We start from the raw sequence: 22,039 nt of genomic DNA, 5'->3' as shown, positions 1-22,039 counted from the left end.
TTCTTAACTTTAAAACGCTCATTAACAATTTTGAAACCTTGTTCAATTGTTAATGGTAATGCATTTCAGCATTTCCATCTAGGAAGCTGTTGTTGCTTGGGAATGCTAGAATATTATTATATGGACTATATTGCCTTAGCTGCTCAGCCTTTGTAGAAAATTAACTTCTAGCCATAGTGTAAGCTTTTATATGGGTATCCTGTACTGATTTAAAGTTCTTGACGAAAACTCTCTGTAAAGATGCAGTGGAAATTGATAGACCATGTTAATTCAGAAATACAATGATGGGATAAGGCCCTTATGAATAGGAAACTCCATATTACTCTTTTTTGCACTTCGTCAGTTATTTGTTGAAACAGTTTTCCCAGTGTGCAATAAATAGGCAGATAGTTTGGATTGTACAGAAATACATCATAATTACTGAAGGGTTATTACATGGAAGTTAGCCAGTCTGGTCTGTATATGTTTAAAATAAAATGGTTAAAGTTGTCTTATCACTTGTTATTTTTTAAATTAACTTTGCCTCAAAGGTAAAAGCTGTGAAACAATAGTCAATATTGCCAAACTGATTTAGGCCAAAGCGTTGTGTTGACACTGTACATGATTGTATTATTAAAATATAAAACAAACAATGCTTTCAGTTGCTGAAAACAAAACCTTGTATAGACACTGAATCCTCCCCCCGTTCATAAAATGTTTATCAAAACTTATAATGGCTCCACTATCTCTCTTTCACACACACACCTAATTTTGAAGTTGCCTGGCCAGATAAGTTCATTTGACAGTGTTATTCCAAAGTGAAGAGGAGCGGAGTTCTAAATTCTTGAAAATATAGTTAATGTATAACTATTTAAAATATGATTCTGCATTAAAACATCATGCAGTATAAATCTTAGATTTTATGACATTCACAGTGTAAGTTAAGATGCACGCTCCTTTTAGCATGACTTGCTGCCGTAACAAGCTTTGCATTATTTATATATGTGTGTGTATTAAATTAGATTTTAGAATGGGTCCTTATAAAGTACCTTGACTTCAGTTGCTTTTTGACTGTCCTTTTAATTATAGGTCTAAGTTCCTTTTTTCTTGACTAGCAAAGATTTGAAAGGATCTGTGTTCTCCTTGTCTTCATTTTTGTAGGATGTAAAGGCTGCTTAAAGCATTTCCAACACACACACACATGCAAACACACACCACTTTTTTGTGGGAAATCTTATGCAAAGGGGAAGGGCTGTAGCTCAGTGGGAGAGCATTTGCTTTGCATGCAGAAAGTCTCAGGTTCAATCCCTGGCATCTCTGGGCAGTACTGGGAGAGACCGTTATCTGAAACCCCGAAGAGCCACTGCCAGTCAGTGTAGACAGTACTGAGCTAGATGGACCAATGGTCTGACCCTGTATAAGGCAGCTTCCCATGTTCTAACATATGAAAATTAGATGGTCATGCACTAGGAAGCCACATTTGGCCACAGCTTCTGAGTATACGCACACTGCATACACATTACAAAAGATACCCATAGGATTGTCTTATCTAACAACTTGAATGTGGCTTTTGTGCATTTTCATTCACAGAAGTGTAAGGCATGCTACTATTTATCTCTTATAAATCAGCCCTGAGTATACGTTGATACCCTACACACAAAGTTCTAAAGCAAATTAGAGCCCTACTTGTTTTCTTTCCCACCCTCGATTGAGAGAATTGGGAGTGGGTCTGAGCACCAGACAGTACTGTGTCCCCAGAGAAGCAGGGCAACAAGTAATCCCAATGCAATCTTCCTGGTTTGCTGCAAGTCTAGGAGAATGCACAGAAATGAACCTCTAGAAAACAGCTGAGTGATGGTGAAGCATCCTTTAAAGCAGTGTTCTCTCCAGAATATAATGATGTGCACACTCAAGTCTCTGAGTAGTGCAAGACTTTGAGGGGTTCCTGCACTTGTGCAGGGCTTGGTTTCATTGGAAAGAAGTCCAGTGGAGACTGATGTCCTTAGGGTATATGATTTTATTTACACATATATACAACCTGAGTGTAAGATGGCATTAACAGTCCATCAGATCTTGCTTTCCCATCAGGTGTGAAGGGGAGTCACCTTAAAGCCATGGCTTAGAATTCAGCTCACAGAGCAAGCCTCTCTGTCTCTTTCTCAGCTTCCTAGATTCACCTAGACTCACTCTAACACAAAAGAAAACTACTTCCTGGGGGGCAGGGATCACTATCCTGCAAGAGTTCCAATCGCAACCCAGACTACTCTGGGCCACATACTTACATAAGCAGGTTGGTCCATCCAGCGAACAAAGAGACTGGCCAGTTCATAATGATTAATTTATCAAAGGGACTTGTTTGACCAGTGGAGCAGGTTTCTCTGCTACAACTCCACCTGTGCAGATTCCAAATCAGAGGCTGGAAAGGGGATCCAAAGGCACCATCCATCTCAACCCCCCCAATCCTATAGCAATAATTAGACCCAAATTATCTTTGCCAAATTATCCTACTTCAGCTGTGCCCAGTGATGCGAGTTTTCCAGAAAATATGAATATGATGCCTAGAGTGATCTAATTTAGCTTGCTTATTGACTTGTATTTAGTAAAAACTTTTAGCTTTAAGTTTTGAAACTGCGAAGCTTGCCTAATATTGTATTTACAGATGACATCCATTCATTATTATAAATGATCTTATGAAATGGAAATTTTTCCACAGAAAAATAAAGACCTAGAAAATCTTCCATTCTGGAAAATTTTCTGTGGAAAACCTTCCACCCCATGTCATTGTCTGAGCCCAGCTTTGCCACCGCATACCTTACATGGCCTTCAGTGTATCCTTGAGGTAGACACAGGTAGGGAGCTGCAACAAGAGCAGCTGTGGGGGTTTGATGTTAGTTAGTTTTGTGTATGCTCACCAATGGTCCCAATATGGGGAAAACAAGAAAGAAATGCAAATAATAGTAGGGAGTATCTTGTTAGTGAGATTCGCATGGGTATCAGATGACCTATCCACCAAATATTCCCCATGGGGTAAATCTTGGCCATCCAGACGTAACAAGTTTGAACACAGAATGATAGATTCCGCCAATATTTTTTTTGGGGGGGGGGGCTCCTAAGTTGACAAGTAGTGCAAGTTCCCTTCTTTCCCTCTTCTTTCATTCAACCAACAACGTACAGACTCTTTGAGCAAAAGGCTGACATCACAATTTTGTTATGGACTTCTCTGATTTAAGCATGAAGTGTGCATATGTGTGTGCATGTACACCAATATTGCATGACTCAGTGTTATTACAGGTCAATCCAGGCATCTCTACTGCTGAGGACCTCTCCTTGTCCCCTTCCATGGGCCAATTTCCCTCTTACTGGCAGAGTGTTTTTCCAAGGGCTAAACATGGAACAGTTCACATGGACTAATGCCCAGAGTATGGGAAACAAGCAGGACGAACTTGAACTCTTAATACAGGAGAGTAAATACGACTTGATTGGTATAACTGAAACTTGGTAGGATGACACCTATGACTGGAATAAAGCCATTGAAGGATATAACTTCTTCAAAAAGAACAGAAGGAATAGAAAGGGAGGAAGAATCACACTATGTGTTAAAAATATGTGTCCCTGCACAGAAATACAGTAGGATGAGTTTGGTAGTTCCACCGAGAGTATCTGGATGAAAATAAATGGGTCAGGGAATAAAAGGAACATGGTGGTTGGAGTCTACTACCAACCACACAATCAAGGAGAAGATGAGGTTGAAACTTTTTAAAAGCAAATTGCCAATGTTTTGAGGAGGCATGATGTAGGGGGACTTCAATTATCCTGATATCTGTTGGGAGACAAATTCTGCCAAACACGACTCCTCCAAGAAATTTCTGGCTTGTGTTGGAGATAACTTTCTCCTACAGAAAATGAGGAAGCAACTAGAGGATCAGCTGTCCTTGACTTGATTCTAACCAATAGAGATTACTTGGTGAATGAAGTGGCCATTATTGGAGCTCTGGGGGAAAGTGACCATGCTATACTTGAGTTCTTGATTGTAAGGAAGCAAAAGCTGAGAGCAGCCATATGCATACCCTGGACTTCAGGAAAGCCGATTTTAATAAACTCAGAACAATGGTAATTCAGGTTCCATGGCAAGCAACCCTAATGAAAAAAGGAGTCCAAGATGGATGGGAGTTTCTAAAAAAGGAAATTCTAAAGGCACAATGGCAAACAATTCTATCAAGGAAAAAAAGGTGAAGACAGCAGAAGAAGCCAATGTGGTTTCACAGAAAGCTTATATGACCTGAAAACAAAAAAAAAAGACCCATACAGGAAGTCAAAGGAAGGCCAGGTTACAAGGGAAGAGTACAGACAGGTAGCACAGAATTGCAGGGATGGCGTCAGAAAGGCTATATATGAGAATAAGCTGGGGTTAGTGGGATGCCAAAAGCAACAAAAAAGCTTTCTTCAGGTACATCCATAGTAAAAGACAGAGAAAAGAAATGGTGGTACAGCTACTCAATGAGGATGGCAACATGATAACTGATGACAAAGAACAGGCAGAAGTTCTCAGTTCCTACTTTGGCTCAGTCTTCTCCCAAAGGAGGATCTATGACCCTCCTGGGAAACATGAAGTTGAAGGGGCAGGATTGTAGCTTGAGATTGATAGACAAATGGTCAAAGAGTGCCTAATCACTTTGAACAAGTTGAAATCTGCGAGACGATGAAGTGCATCCTAGAATATTGAAGGAACTGGCTCAAGAACACTCAGAACCACTATCTTATTATCTTTGCGAAATCGTGGATGGGTGAAGTGCTTGTCGATTGGAGGAGGGTTATTGTTGTCCCAGTCTTCAAAAAGGGCAGAAAGGAGGAACCCTGGGAACTATAGTCGGCCTGACATCAATCCTGGGGGAAATTCTGGAGCAGATTACAAAGCGGTCAATCTGTAAGCACCTTGGACACAATGCAGTGATTACTAGAAGCGAACATGAATTTATCAAGAACAAATCTTGCCAGACTAGTCTTATCTCATTTTTTGATCAGGTAACCTCTCTGGTAGACTGTGGGAGTGCTGTGGACATACTATATTTTGACTTCAGCAAAACTTTTGACAAAGTGCCCCATGATATTCTGATTAGCAAGCTAGCTAAATGCAGGCTGGATGGAACAACTATCAGGTGGATCCATAGTTGGCTACAGAATCGTACGCAAAGAGTGCTTATCACTGGTTCCTTCTCAAACTGGAGGGAGGTAATGAGCCGGGTATTGAAGGGCTCAGTTCTGGGCCCAATGCTCTTCAACATTTTTATTAATGACTTGGATGAGGAAGTTCAGAGAATGCTTATCAGATTTGCAGATGATACAAAATTGGGAAGGATGGCAAATACCCTGGAAGACAGAAACAAAAATCAAAGGGATCTTGATAGGCTGGAGCATTGGGCTGAAAGCAACAGAATGAAATTTAACAGGGATAAGTGCAAAATTCTACACCTAGGAAAAAGAAAGTGTGTGCACAGCTATAAGATGGGGAATACTTGGCCCAGCAATCCTACATGAGAGAAGGATCTTGAGATCGTTGTTGATCACAAGCTGAATATGAGCGAACAGTGTGATATTGCTGCAAAAAAGGCAAGTGCTATTTTAGGCTGCATTAACAGAAGTATAGTTTCCAAATTGTGTGAAGTATTGGTTTACATCTGTTCAGCACTGCTTAGCCTCATCTTGAGTACTGCATCCAGTTCTGGACACCACATCTTAAAAAGGAAGTAGACAAACTGGAACAGGTTCAGAGAAGGGTAATAAGGATAATCAGGGGACTTGGAAACAAAGTCCTATGAGGAGAGACTGAAAGAATTGGGCATGTTTAGCCTTGAGAAAAGAAGACTGAGGGGAGATATGATAGCACTCTTCAAGTACTTGAAAGGTTGCCACATAGAGGAGGGCTATGATCTCTTCTCAATCATCCTAGATTGCAGGACACAGAATAATGGGCTCAAGTTGCAGGAAGCCAGATTTCAACTGAACATCAGGAAAAACGTCCTAACTGTTAGAGCGGTACGACAATGGAACCAATGACCTAGGGATGTGGTGAGCTCTCCAACACTGGAGGCATTCAAGAGGCAGGTGGACAGGCACCTTTCAGGTATGTTTTAAGTTGGATTCCTGCATTGATCAGGGGATTGGACTCAATGGCCTTATAGGCCCCTTCCAACTCTACGATTCTCTGATTTGTAAGTAAGCAAGTGACACAGAAATTAAAAGTAGAAAAAGAAGCAAAAAAAAGTGCAGGCACACAGCCTTCATGCATTTATCTTATCCAATGTCCCTGAAGGCAGGGCTGTGGAGTCGGAGTCGGAGTTGGAAGCAATTTTGGGTGCAATCTGAGTCGGTAGAAATGTACTGACTCCAACTTCAAAATAAAATTAATATTTTAATATTAATATTAATTTATTAATATTAATACATTAATATACATTTGCCATTTATGAAGGAGTCGGACAGTAGAAAAATAGAGGAGTCGGAGTCGGACAGTAGAAAAACAGAGGAGTCGGAGTCGAAGGTTTGACATACTGACTCCACAGCCCTGCCTGAAGGCATAACATTGAAAAGTCTGTTTCCTTTCTTAAGACACAGCAGAGGGGCATCCACCCTGAGGCATCAGAGAATAGAGGAGGGGTCAAGAATGCAGGGATGGGCAACTTGTTGTACAAGGTTAAGAAAAAATATCTCATAGGTGCCGTGGATAGGATTTGTGTTATCATATTTCAGATGAAGAAGGAATCTCTTCTGAGATTGACTGTGATCATGTAACATGTGGTGTTGCCTTGTTCCATCCCCCATACATGTCTATCTGGAGGTGACTTATATTTATTTATTTATTTTATTCGATTTATATACCGCCCACAGCCCGAAGGCTCTCAGGGCGGTGCACAACATAGGATAAAATACAATAAAATCACAAAAACAGTAGAGCATAAATATTAAACAATAAACAACCTAATATACGTTAAAAGCTTAAAAGATAGATTAAAATGCCTGGGAGAATAAAAAGGTTTTCACCTGGCGCTGAAAAGATAAAAGTGTAGGCGCCAGGCAGACGGGGAGACTGTTCCATAATTTTCCTGGCTCCTCCCCTTCTTACTGAGGTGATGCCAGTTCTGTTCCTGTCTCAGCTCGGGCAACAACCTTTGGCTGTTTTCTCTAACTCCTATGACTATCAGCCTTCGGCTCCTCTTTTTCCTTCATTCTTTCTATACTTGATTTCGTACACTCTGTATTAATTAGTTTTTTTTAAAAAAAAGGGAATTACTATCTCTATTCTTCCTTTCTTATCCCTATTTTCTCTCCCGTCTAAGATATGGAAACAGCACCATCTTCTCAGACCACCAGGACAAAAACCCTTAGAGGAACAGGGCAGCACACAGTGGCTACTGTGGTCGGTTCCCTGCAAGGCCATAAGGGGTCAGGGCAGCACTCAGCTCCTGCTGCAGTCAGTTCCCGGCCGCCGTCTGTCCCGCCATCCGAGAAAAAGAAGGGACACAAAAATCAGGGCCGCACCCAGCTCCTGCTGCGGTCAGTTCCCTGCAGACATTGGATATGGCAGAGCATAGGCAAGAAGCCTCGCGTCAGAGTGTGAATTTCGCTACTACATCGCGGCATAGCTCTCATCGCCCTTCCGATTCGAACACTCGAGGCGGAAGCCTGCTGCGAGAGGTGAGGTTTTCGCCAGTGCCTACTGCCTCCTCCAGCTCCCCAATAAGTTTTCCCGCCGAAAATGCGGCGGCAGCCATTTTGAGTGGCACACAAGAGGCGTGCTCGATAGAGCCCGCAGTCCAGCGCCATCTACTGGAGCAGCTGGAGGACAGCAGGTTGGAGGACGACGAAGTGATGGAAGCCCATGCACAGTATGCCCCCCCCGCTTCTCCACCCCAGCTCTCTCCTCAGCTTATGCCAGCTTCCTTAATAACCTCTTCGATGACGCTGGCACAATTATTTTCGCCTGATGTAATCCGACAACTTAAGCAGGCGCTATTAGAGGAGGTCCCACCACTTAAAGTGACGCCCCACAATGCCCACAGTCTCTGCCAGTAGCAGCCCCCCCATGTAAGAGGCCACGCCACGTTGTCAGACAGCCTTCCCCTGACCCGACTTTGGTGGCCGTGGGTAGGGGGTATTATGAGCAGGATCACCAGGATCCCTTATCAGAAACTGATTCTATGGGGTCCAGGGATGACGGAGAATGGACCGAAGCCTCAGATACAGAGGCTCAAACTTCGGTCAGACTATTTTTGGAAGTTCATTTTGAACCATTGTTAAAAAAGGTGATCGCTTCCCTGGAGCTGACTGCTCCTTCTGAGGAACAACCTACATCCTCCAGACAGGCTATGGTGCTGCCTACCGTAAAGATTGGGCCTAAGGGCATTCTGTGCCCACCTATGCTGTTGACTAATATTCAACAGGAGTGGGAACTACCGCTATACCCCAAAAGGGGGACTAACTGGGCTAATAGACTGTATACCTTAGAACCCAGTGTCATGGAGCAGTTCCGAGCCCCAGACATAGATGGGCCTATTACTGCTCTCCTATCACATTCCATCTTGCCACGGGATGGGGATGCTCATCTCAAAGATCCGATACAGCGTAAGTCAGATCTGGCACTTAAGCGAGTGCATGAGGCGACGGCGATGTCCATAAGAGCCTCGGTGGCAGCCTCAGTATTCTCTAGGGCATCACTGCTGTGGATTGAGGACTTAGCCCAAAATCAAGACCTAGAGGTTTCCAAGTTATGAAAGTCCATTTTAAAACTCTCACGCTGCATCGCTTTCATAGCAGACGCTACCATGGACTCCTCACAATTTGCAGCCAGGGCTATGGCCACGGCAGTGGTAGCGAGACGCCTAGTATGGCTTTCGCACTGGGATGCGGACAATGCATCCAGATTTAATCTAGCCACAGCTAAATATACAGGTGAAAAATTGTTTGGGGAAGACAATCTGGCAGAAGTTTTGGTGGACAATAAAGATAAAAAGAAAGTGATGCCCTCATCATAACTTGATGGTTATACCCATTGTTTTTTTTCTTTGAATCAACAAGTGCTTCTGGTATAGGTCATCCTGTTAGATCTCTTCTATTTACTACTTTCAGACAGTAGTATTACAAACTTATTAAGCTTAGGGGGGCTATGTTTGTCTTTTTACCCATTGGTTGGAGGCTGACTCATTTCATTCTCCACAAGAAGAGACTGTTGCAGGAGGAATTGGGTTGTTGGCCTAATATTTGGGGAAGGGAGATTTCCTTACCTCATGCAGCTATGGCTTAGCTACTGCTAAGACTCGCAGTGTATCTCTGGCCCTTCCTGGTGTCATTGCCCATATATAGGTAGACATTCTGAGTGCAGGGCTTTCCCACTGATCATCCCAGTGACAGGGGAATGCAAATCCTGCTTTAAAAACAAAATAAGGACTCTCAAATGCTGTGCAAATAGTCTTGTGTGCCACAACTGGCCTGTGGGCTGCTAATCAATCATCTGGAGGCCATCTGGTTAAAGCTTGAAACAGGAAATATATTAGTGCATAGAGGGTTCTGCTCTGCGACCCCATGGGTTAGACTGGATGACTCTCATATTCAGTTAATACTTGATTCTATGAGTTGTAGGAGGAAAATACTTTAAAATGTGTCTTGGCTGTTGTACCTGTTTAATGCTGAATATGAGAATGTGAGGATATGTTTATCTTGGAAGGAACTGTAGAATGCTAAAGAAATCACAATAGGCTTCAGATCTTAAAATGCCATGGGCTCCTTAATGCAGGTAATGAAGGCACATTCTGACCAGTACTGGAACTTCATTTTTCCTGTGTGTTAGAGTTTGAGAGGATTTTGTGTGAGGTGTTTGCACATTTCACTGAGACTCCTCTGATGCAGCAGAAATGAATGGAATAGTTACTAAGTACTTTGTACCTTCAAAAAGGGATGCTGTAGAATGGGACAACCCATTTCAGATGCTGCCTTGAAATCATGCACATGCTGGGACAAACTACAGCAACATCTCTGTACTGCATTGCGGGCCTCCTGGCTCAGTTGCACATAAGCAAAAAAGATCATATGAATCAGGTGCACATCTTAGATGTGTACTTCTGCACTTGAATACATTGTCCTAAGTGAATATTTATTTCCTTACTGAGTTCTCAACTGCTTGCACTTTAAAAGTTAAACTAATATGCTTGATAGTTCCACCTTTATCTTTGAGGTTCCAAATGACAAAATTGAAGCTAGATTGTACTTTGCAGGCCCATGCTTATAGTAATGTAATGGCAATGGGTATCACCATTTATTAAAATATTCATAATTGTATGTTTTTCTGAAAAAAGAGCACTGATTCAGTAAGACCCACGTCACATATTTGCTTAAAACAGTTTTCGCTAACCTGGTGCCCTCCATGGCAATGATGGCTGGAGTTGATGAGAGTTGTAGTCCAAAACATCTGGAGGGCACCAGGCTAGCAAAGGCTGGCTTACAATCTTGTGCCTTGCCTCACTCCACTCAACACAAGTTCTTAGAAAATTTATAGCAGGGGTGGGTATCAGCCTGTGGGCCAGATTTGACTTGGGCCAACCTTCTGGCAGCTGCATTCTCATCGCCAAAAGAAAAATGCATATATCTCCCCCCTCTCCTGCTTTGCCATACCCCAGACATGCTGGCACACAGTATTCTGTCCTGCACACATATACAAACCCTTAGTCACACACCTGGTCATATACTCTCACACACCAGACATACAGGCACAGAGGCAGGGGTGTGCAGGTGCACACACACATTTGGTATTTCCAGCCCTCTCTCCACTCCTGTGCTGGGGTGGAGGGGACTAGAAAGATCTCCCTGTATTTCCCTTTAAAGGGGATCTCTAAAGACAGGTAGAGGGATTTTATTTCCCAGTCTTAACATCAAGCACCACAGTGTCACGGTCTCCAGCACTGGGATGGGGGAAATGTTGCCATTTATTCTTAAAGGGAAGGCAGAAGGCTTGTATTTGATCTTGGTGCTTAGTGCTGATTGTTGATAAGAGATTTTCTCTTAACTGCTCTTTAAGGGCTTATCTCTTATCTAATGATTAGATTCTAATAATTAGAACATAGTACAGGGGTCACCAACCTTTTTGGGCCCTTGGGCAAATTTGTAAACCAGAGAAACTGTTGTGGGCTCCACAGATGGGCCACAGGTCTCACCTCGCTAGTGTAACCCCCCTAAAATCTCTCCCGCAACTTGGTTAAGCTTGGAGGGGGAAATTCTGTTGGCTGAAGAAGGCTTCTTTCAAGCCTAATTTCAGCAGGCAAATGAGACCCTGTGAGCACTAGGGAAACCCTCTGTGGGCATATGTGTGCCCATGGGCACCAAGGTGACAGCTCATGGCATAGTAGATGTGCCAGTTGAGCCATTAGTCATGGCAAGGTGACTCATGATGTGGGATCATTGTTAGGTGACTGAGTCTTCCTGGGGTAAACCAGATTAGGCTCATGGACAGAAGTCTTTCAACCACTGGTTTATGGGATTAAATATAACTTTTATGGAAGTAGTCAAAAATGCAGAAGAAAATGTAATCGGTACAAAAGATCAACAATAAGCTTGCATTATTCATTAACTTGCTAATTCACTGAAAATCCTCTTTCTAAAGACTAATGAAGAAGTGCCTATACATCTTGCTAGAAAGTTCATTTAGGTTACACTTTGTGAACATCTATGTACACTAGTTCTGTTTGAAGTAGCTATGTGTTTGCGGCCTATTGCGGAAATAAAACACAAACACCATTCATTGGGTTAAATCATGGGCCACTTTATTAAACGGAATCAATTAGAATAATGAACCTGCAGAGGGGAAATCAAGTGCGGGAGCATTCTGATGATCCAGGCAAAGCCTGCTTGCAGCCATAGGGTGACTAAACCTTGCCTGAGCCCGGGGCTGCCCTGTGCCAGACCCCAGCTCAAGCCACACCCTGAAGATGTGTAGGGGGTCCAACCCGCATCACCGCCCCCGGAGCCCTGAAACTCTGAGCAGATGAGGCACGTTGGCCCCAAAGGCGGCCCGTGTTCTGCCCCCCGGGCCGTATAGCCCTGAGCTGCAGGCCCCCGGACCGCCAATCGCCCCCAAAGGTGCCTAAAGGTGTCACCTAGCTGCCCTTTCCCTTTAAACCTTTTGCCGCACTTCTTTGCCACAAGTGACCATTGACATATTAAAGCTAGAAACAGACCAATCAGCCTATTAACCCCAAAGGCACCCGTGCTAACCCTTGACCCGTCCCCCCAACCACAGTGTGGAGTAGGCAAAAGAAACCTGCCAGCAAAGTGAGGCAGGCAGGCCAAAAATTCCTAGTCGGCCCCGTAGCGACCAAATGAATCACACTGCAGCAGAGGGAGGGTCGGGCGGGTGCCGCCAAAATTCAAAGGAGGGCGGGAGGCTGGTGGAGTGGCCTTAAATGGCCTTCAGCCGCCCCGCCTCCTTCCTGTGTGTCACGCCGGCGCGCCGCGTGCACACACATACACGCTCCTGATAGCGGCCTGGGCTTCGGATTCGGCCGCAAACTCGCCCCTTTGCCCGGAAGGTACCGGGCACGGAACGGGAATCTCTTAAATGATATGTAGATGCGGTAGAGAACTGTGTATGTGTGGTGAGATGTGTATAGCTATGTTTAGCTATTTACTATATCAAGATGTTCTTAGCTAAGTGAAATTAATCAGTCATTTGTGACAGCAAGACTACTCAAATTCACTAGTTAATGTACCTGCGTAAGACAGCCTTGGTACCTGTCCTTGTGGTGAAGTAAGTATTTGTTGCACAGCTTCAAAAGCAAATGAGAAGTAGTAGGACATGACAAAGCTCACTGTACCTTTGTGGTGAGTCTACTGATTTCATATGCTTAAAACATTAAGTTGAGCTACCTACAGTAGCTGTGCAGTTTTATATGGGGATGTATTAATATATTAGGTCAGGAGTCGCCCATGCAGCACTTGCAGGGACCATGGCATCTGCCAAGGCCTTCATTGGGCAGGGTCCCCAGACTCTTAACTTTCATTTAAAAAAAGTCTCTAGTCCTCCTAGAAAGAAAGTTATGAAGCAAACTGTGTAGATACCCTGCTAAGCAATTTCTGTGAAATGAGCCATCCTGGCAGTGATTTTAGCCAGTGAGTAGTAAGTTGTGATTGATAAGTGAGTTGTTTGAACCAGGCAATAGGAATCCCTGGAGTCCTAAAGAGCAGCTATTTCCCCCTCCCCTTTAACGCTGTTTTTCTGCTGCTGTTTTATTTTCTAGTCCTTATAATCTTTGTAGTTTGCTCTTTTTTCCTAGCAACCAAGAAACATCTTTCCTGTTGTGGGTTCATCTGATACTGTATTAGGTACTCTACTATTACATGATGATAGTAATGGATGTCAAAGAATCCCCAAATGGCAAATGCAAAATGTCTCCTGCTGTGCAGGTCCTAAAGCCACACACTCATTAAGAATTTACTATATAAACGTACAGTACAATAGTACATATGTCTACTCAGATGTAAGTTTTTGTGCTTAATGGGGCTTAATCTCAGTTAAGTGGGTCCAGGATGGGAGCCTTGGATTTGGTTTAAGATTGGCATTGGGGAAAAATAGGGTTATTATGCCTTACCAGATATTTCTCCATAATCGGGACCAACAGGACATAGCTGGCTTCCCTTGGTATGCATGGGGTGGGGGAGAAGCAGCAATGACTGTACTCTCTCTAGTTTTGTGTTATGCCATGCCCCTTGGCAGCTATTCTCTCAAAATGCACAGCACTCTCAAAATTTGAAATGTAGTCACTGGTCCAAAAAAGTTGGTGATCCCTGTATTTGGTACTGTGGGTAATCTATTCTAGACTATACAACAAGACAATATTTTTGTTAAATACGTTTCCATTTCTTTACACTCATACCAAACCAGCAGTGAATACAGTCTTAATAGTAATTTCCATTTACATCGGCAGACTTCAGAAGGTGAAACTTGTTAAATGGGCCTACATTTTCAGAAAAATCACAAACTCAAGTTCTGAGAACAATTTGGTTTCTCATGTCCTTAGCTCATTCTGTCATAAAGATTTCCTTGAAATTCTAGTACTAATGTGGTATTCTATCGCTGTTGTATCAGCCAGACCGTTACTGCAGGGTATTTTTTTGATTATAGCAAAATTTGTTTGCTATATGCAAACCATGTAGAATAAATAATTAGATTCTGGAGATCATGAATTGTATCCAACTGTATTGCTCAGTTGATGGTAAGGCAGAGGAATGGGGGAGAAGCAATGTCCAGTGATTATTCCTCTACCCTACAGCCCCCCCCATAACCACTCTAAGTCTGCTCTGAAGCACCCCAAATCCTCTGGAACAGATGGGGGGGGGACGAATCAGCTTTATTGTTACCTGAGATACTCTATTGGATACATACAACTCCTTATCTACATGTCTGAATGATGTAAACATCTTTGGAAAACTTGTTTGAAAAGCAAGATACAAATAACTTAAATAAAATTGAGAGTTTGTGTTTCTGGCTAAAACAAATGTAACTTTGCAAAGCTGAAAAGTCCTGTTCAGAACTCCTCAAAATGAGTTCAGGAAGGCACTAGTGCCTGGCTTGAAGCTTCAGTTTCTCAGTTAGACAGAAGGCATTGGTTCTTATTCAAGTGTCACATGCACATCGTAGAGTTGTTTTGTCCCTCTTTAATAATTAGTCCTTCTGTTTTAGAAATACAGGAGATGCAGGAGAATTTTTGTACCAGTCCTACACTAAGGAAGTAAAGTTCTGCTACATGAGTATAGTAGAAAAAGCACGCTATTCATTAAAATGTTTGGTACAGTAGAGTAGAGGCTGGGTTTGTGGTAATATTTTACAACAGATGTGCAATTAGTCAGTTACCTGCTTGGTTGGGGCAAGTAGCTGTTTCTTTCCAGATGAGTAAATGAGTGTCAGCTACTTTTTCCCTCAGTCCTGTAAAGCAAGGAGACGTAGCCATAATAGTGGTAAAGCACTCTTTCTGCACATTGAAGAAAATAATGCTTCAGTGCTGTTATTTTTGCCTATGCCAGTTGGTAGGGGGAGCAGAACAGAGGGAAAAGGCAGAATGTACAGTAGCATTAATACTGCAGCACACTTTACTGTAATACTGACGACTCCTTGTGGCTAGGTACCACAGTCAGAAAGGAGACCTGGCTAGAAAGATTGATATGGTACTATCAGAGCTTATCTTGGCCATACGAGGCTGAGAGATGAAGCTGTAGCTGTTGCGTGCCTTCAGATCAATTACAACTTATGGTGACCCTATGAATCAACAATCTCCAGTAGCATCTGTCATGAACCACCCTGTTCAGATCTTGTACGTTCAGGTCTGTGGCTTCCTTTATGGAATCAATCCATGTCTTGTCTGGTCCTCTTTTTCTACTTCATTCTGTTTTCGCAGCATTATAGTCTTTTCTAGTGAATCAGGTCTTCTCATTATGTGTCCAAAGTATGATAATCTCAGTTTCATCATTTTAGCTTCTAGTGACAGTTCTGGTTTAATTTGTTCTAACACCCAATTTATTTGTCTTTTTCGCAGTCCATGGTATCTGCAAAGCTCTCCTCTGACACCACATTTCAAATTAGTTTATTTTTCTCATATTCACTTTTTTCACTGTCCAACTTTCACATCCATACATAGAACTCGGGAATACCATGGTCTGAATGATCCTGACTTTAGTGTTCAGTGATACATCTTTGCATTTGAGGACCTTTTCTAGTTCACTCATAGCTGCCCTCCCCAGTCCTAGCCTTCTTCTGATTTCTTGACTGTGGTCTCCATTTTGGTTAATGACTGTGCCAAGGTATTGATAATCCTTGACAAGTTCAATGTCCTCATTGTCAACTTTAAAGTTACATAAATCTTCTGTTGTCATTACTTTAGTCTTCTTGACGTTCAGCTGTAGTCCTGCTTTTGTGCTTTCCTCTTTAACTTTCAACAGCATTTGTTTCAAATCATTACTGGTTTCTGCTAGTAGTATGGTATTGTCTGCATATCTTAAATTATTAATATTTCTCTCGAGTTTTCACACCTCCTTCATCTTGGTCCAATCCTGCTTTCCGTATAATATGTTCTGCATATAGATTAAACAAATAGGGTGATAAAATACACCCCTGTCTCACACCCATTCCGATGGGGAACCTATCGGTTTCTTCATGTTCTGTCCTTACAGTAGCCTCTTGTCCAGAGTATAGGTTGCGCATCAAGACAATCGGATGCTGTGGCACCCCCATTTCTTTTAAAGCATTCCATAGTTTTTCATGATCTACACAGTCAAAGGTTTTACTGTAATCTATAAAGCACAGGGTGATTTCCTTCTGACATTCTTTGGTCCATTCCATTATCCAATGTATGTTTGCGATACTATCTGTGGTACCTCTTCCATTTCTAAATCCAGCTTGGACATCTGGCATTTCTTGCTCCATATATGGTAAGAGCCTTTGTTGTAGAATCTTGAGCATTACTTTACTTGCATGGGATATTAAGGCAATAGTTTGATAATTACTGCATTCCCTGGGATCCCTTTTCTTTGGTCTGTGGGCCATTGTTTTATTTTCCATACTGTATTTGTTGACAAATTTTTGTCAAACTGGACAGATTAAGTCTCAGTAGCTTGTAACAACTTTATTGGTATGCCATCTATTCCTGGTGATTTGTTTCTTCCACGTATTTTAAGAACAGCTTGCACCACACTTTTTAAAATTTCTGGTTCTTCATTGTACGGTTCCTCCATGAATGAATCTGTCATCCTGGCATCTCTTTTATAGAGTTCTTCAGTGTATTGCTTCCATCTTCCTTTTATTTTATCTCGGTCAGTTAGTGTGTTCCCCTGTTGATTATTCAACATCCCTACTCTTGGTTTAAATTTCCGTTCAGTGTCTTTAATCTTTTGGAATAGGGTTCTTGTTCTACTCTTTTTTTGGTCCTCTTCTATTTCTCTACAGTAGCTATCTCTTTTTCCCTACCTACGTACTAGTCACTGTATTGTTGCATTTAGGGTTCTAACCATGTTTCTATCTCCTTTTGCTTTTGCTTTCCTTCTCTCTTTAACCATTTGAAGAGTTTCTTCAGTCATCCATTGAGGTCTTTCTCTCTTTTTCACTACAGGTATTGTCTTTTTGCATTCTTCTTTGATAATGTCTCTTACTTCAATCCATAGTTCTATCAATTTAGTTTAAAGCCTTAAATCTGTTCCTTATTTGATCTTTATATTCTTCTGGGATGTTATTTAAATTCTATTTTGGCATTATGATTGCTTTGTTCTTCTTTAGCTTTACTCTGATTTTCGATATCACCAGTTCATGATCTGTACCGCACTCTGCTTCTGACCGTCCCACGGTCTTATTTTGAAAATGTTTATATAGCTATCACTTAAGAGAACCAGAATATGACTTGTGTCTGTGCCATATTTATTTGGCAAGTGCTAATGTAGAATTCATACCTGTAATTTTTTTTTTTAAAAAAGTGGTATATTGACAATACAGAAAATAGCAGAATTTCAGTATGTGCATGTGAACAAACCATGTAGGGTGTACTCCTGTACTCGAACTCAGCGAGATTGTTGACTGTGTATGTGGTATTGGTAGTGACTAAACATAATGTGCATTATTTTCAGGTAAGTGCCTCTTCTGCACTGCTTTTCAGGGATATACCAGACTTTCCATTTGGGAACCTAAGTGTGCCTGCAGATGCACCTATCTACAGGAGATGATGTGTTCTCTGCTGCATGGCAAGCTCTGTTCTCTCCCCCCCCCTTCCATGACACAGATACGTGGCTCTGAATCCTGCACTGATTGTTCCTCTCTCATTTCTGTCATGCTATAGGCAGGGTTATGTTTTAGATGCTTGGCACATTCATCCACATATTTGGTCCCTTTTTTAAAAAAGTCACTTTTTTCTTTTTTTACTGGAACCATTGTTTCAGGTGGAGGTAGCTTCTTCATAATTGTTAAAAAGCCTACTAATCAGCACTCAGCACAGCTGACTCTTCTGGGAATGGGAAGAATCAGTTGCTCCTGAGCTCCTTCTCTGTAGAAAATTACATATCTGGGGGAAGAGGCTGAGTGAGATCCACAGCAGTCTTCCTTCCAAGCTAAGAGCCAAATTACAAGTTACTCTGGAGGTCCACTGTTGAATCTCTCAGTAATTTCCTTTCAAACAAAGCATTGGAATGGGAAGAGGGTGTGTTTAACCCTTCTGCATGCTGTTTAACCCTTCTGCATGCTAATATCCCAATTTAGATTGCCCTTCCCTCAACTGGCCCTGCTATGGGAGGAGGGAGAAATGAAGGTATGTCTCATGTAACATGCACTTTGGCCCTAACATGCTTATGATTTCTGAAGATACAGCACCCTATCTAGCATCCAGATTACTTCTTTCCTCTGGGAAAAACGGGCAGTGGAGACTAATTAGTATTATTGTAGATAGCCTGGTATCTCCTCTTTCTCATTCTCTAAGGACTTTCTGCTTTACATGAAAACAAATTACAGCATCGTTCAGTAGAGATGAAGAGAGTAGATTCTAATTGATACCTAAAGTAGATTCTGTTTCTCATGGCTGCTGTGAAAAATTGATTAGCCTAATGGGCTTGGGGTTCATATTCTGTCCAGAGTACTATCATGTTCTTCATCATTTTGCTGCCGTTTTGGTCAGACATCTTTCTGTAGATGAATGGGGTAATAGTCTACCAATAAGACAGAGCTGAATTATCACTTTCAAATGCTGCTATCAGTTGCAAAGAACAACCGTGGAAAGAAGAACTTGGCTTGCTCTGTATTAGAAGAACAGGGGGATGGTTGAGTTTATGATGGAGAAGATGTGCTTTTCTGGTGGAGAATAATTTTTTAAGATGAGTGTTCAACCTGATGATCGTTGGATTTCGTCCAGTCTATCTGTTGGTAACCATCTGATCTCTTTGTTTCAGCTTAGTATTAATATGAGGACTTTCACTCTGGCTTCATGTACAGTAGTTCTTTAGCCTTTTGCATCCTGGGTTTTAACTTTTCTCCTCAGACATCAAAGACTTTCTGAGTTATGCATAAAGAGAATGGGGGCTTGGTGTTCTGACACTTCTTCAGGGGAGAAAAACTATGATGTTTTGGCAGCTCATTCTACTAGTTTGAAAATGCTGGAAGCCAGCTTTGCTGCAATCTTATGTATATTTATCTGGGAGTAAGCTCCATTGACCCTACTACAACTTCTGCAATAAACATGCATAGGATTGCACTATAAGAGTGATCCCCTCCCCGCAATTCATCCTGATCCAGCAAAGGGATTTGAATGTTTTGTGGTGTTCATCTGGGACCCATTGAATTGGCTGACTGTGTCTTTTGATGGGAGATACACACTCTCAGCCAGGGCTAGTTGGACATGACTAGAGCTGGAATGTAGTTACCAGTTTTAACTCCTAAGTGTTGTTCATGCTGCATATAAAGCAAACATAGCATTTTGGCACTTCTCTTGGAAACATTTATTTATTTATTTATTTTATTTCATTTTTAAACCGCCCATAGCGAATAGCTCTCTGGGCGGTGTACAAAAGATTAAAAGTACAGAAATATAAAATATCACAATAAATAAACTGAAACAAAGAGATTTAAAATTGTAACATTAAACGCTTTAAAATGCCTGGGAGCATAGCCAGGTCTTAACCTGGCGCCGAAAAGATAGAAGCGTCGGCGCCAGGCGTATTTCTTCGGGGAGGCTATTCCACAATTCGGGGGCCACTACAGAAAAGGCCCTAGATCGAGTAACTGTCCTCCGGGCTTCCCGATGGGTTGGTACCCGGAGGAGAGCCTTAGACGCTGAGCGAAGTGACCGGGTCGGTTCATAGTGGGAGAGGCGTTCCACAAGATACTGCGGTCCCACGCCGTGTAAGGCTTTATAGGTCAAAATCAGCACCTTGAATCTGGCTCGGAAGCAAATAGGTAGCCAGTGCAAACGGGCCAGAACAGGTGTTATATGCGCTGACCGGCTGGTCCTCGTCAGCAGTCTCGCTGCTGCGTTTTGCACTAGCTGAAGCTTCCGAACTGTCTTCAAGGGCAGCCCTACGTAGAGCGCATTACAGTAATCCAACCTAGAAGTTACCAGAGCATGAACAACTGAGGCGAGGTCATCCTTGTCCAGATAGGGGCGTAGCTGGGCTACCAACCGAAGGTGGTAGAATGCATTCCTTGCCACCGTGGCCACTTGCGCCTCCAGAGACAAGGAAGGATCGAAAAGAACCCCAAGACTACAAACCTGTTCCTTCAAGGGGGAGTGTAACCCCATCTAGAACAGGGTAAGCATCCACCATCTGGGCAGGGAAGGCATTCACCAACAGTGTCTCAGTCTTGTCTGGATTGAGTCTCAGTTTATTAGCTCTCATCCAGTCCATTATCGCGGTCAGGCAACGGTTCAGCACATCCACAGACTCACCTGTAGAAGATGAAAAGGAGAAATAGAGCTGCGTGTCATCAGCGTACTGGTGGCAACGCACTCCAAAACTCCTGATGATGGCACCCAGAGGCTGCATGTAGATGTTAAAAAGCATGGGGGACAAAACCGACCCCTGAGGGACTCCACAATGGAGAGTCCAAGGAGTTGAGCAATGTTCCCCAAGTACTACCTTCTGGTGACGATCCGCCAAGTAGGAGCGGAACCACTGCCAAGCAGTGCCTCCAACTCCCAACTCCGCGAGTCTCCCCAGAAGGATACCATGGTCGATGGTATCAAACGCCGCTGAGAGATCAAGGAGAATCAACAGAATCACACTCCCTCTGTCCCTCTCCCGACAAAGGTCATCATACAGGGCGACCAAGGCTGTTTCAGTGCCAAAACCAGGCCTAAAACCGGATTGAAACGGATCCAGATAATCGGTCTCATCCAAGAGCACCTGGAGCTGACCGGCAACCACCCGCTCCAGAACCTTGCCCAAAAAGGGGACATTCGCCACCGGTCTATAGTCGTTCAGGTCATCTGGGTCTAAGGAAGGTTTCTTCCATGGTCACTCCCACTCCCAGTCAAGGAAATAGTAGATATTAACACTTTGGCATGTATGATTTCTTCACACAGGTATGGGGAAATAAAAAAAAATACGATTTGTGAAAGGACTGTAATAGTTTTTACAGTTTTGCTATTCATTTTCTTTCAAAAACAAAAACCTGCATAAGTAATAGCCTCTTCCTGAATGCATTGGTACAGTAACCCATATACAACTTAGTGCCCATTTTACTTTGCCTAAGGCTTATTTGGCTCATCAAACTGGCGTTTCCATGAAAATTGTGTTTTTTGGGTGGTTGGCAGTATCATTCAAGATTTCCACCTTGGTGTCTGAACTAGCAAAAAGAAAAATGCCACCTGTTGATCAGTTTTAGGATTTAAATTATCCTTCAGTGAATACTAAATTACTGGTATGAAGTACAAAAGACCTGTCAACTGTTCTATTTTTTCTTTGGCTATAATTTCTTCAACTCGGTTATGTTTAGTTTGCCGCCCTGGGCTCCTGCTGGAAAGAAGGGTGGGGTATAAATAAAACAATTAATAAATAAATAGTTTTATTACTGCATCACATTTGAGCATGATAAATTGAACACTACACTTTAGATTCTTCTAGAGGACTACTCTGTCTTATAATGGGAGGAATGCCAGGGTGGTGGTCAGAGCCCCCACTTCCTGGAGCTTAGCATAGATTTGATTGCAGCTCTTTCAGTGGGAAGTATATGTAGGCATTCAGGGTGAGATTGGATAGAAACCTAACAAGAAAGCACATTGTGGGCTTGGCCTTTCTAGCAGATTTGTATTTAGAGCCTTGGTTTTGGAGTGCAAGATTCAGGGTGGAAGAAAATGAATGTTTGGATTCATGTACAAAACAAAACTAGAATACAAATATACCCATCCCAAAGGACAAATTATATTTCTATTTGCATGTATTCTTCTTAAAGCTGAATTCTGCTTCAAAGAATCTCGCATCTGATCTGCTCAGTCCATTTAAGCTTTCCATTATACAAAATCCTCTTCTAGAGGGCCCCCAGCTATTTAATGCCCCA

At 42.4% G+C, this 22,039-nt stretch overlaps 1 protein-coding gene across 1 annotated transcript in view; it reads left to right on the top strand.

Annotated features, from left to right (window-relative positions):
* The window catches only part of PIK3R3 (phosphoinositide-3-kinase regulatory subunit 3), a 69,940-nt gene that overhangs the window by 5,251 nt on the left and 42,650 nt on the right, over positions 1 to 22,039 (top strand). The window lies entirely within an intron of this gene.

Source organism: Rhineura floridana, chromosome 6, assembly GCF_030035675.1.
Source record: "Rhineura floridana isolate rRhiFlo1 chromosome 6, rRhiFlo1.hap2, whole genome shotgun sequence".
NCBI lineage: Eukaryota > Metazoa > Chordata > Lepidosauria > Squamata > Rhineuridae > Rhineura > Rhineura floridana.
The sequence above is the reverse complement of the archived record's forward strand: the minus strand, read 5'-3'. Positions and strand labels throughout refer to the sequence as shown.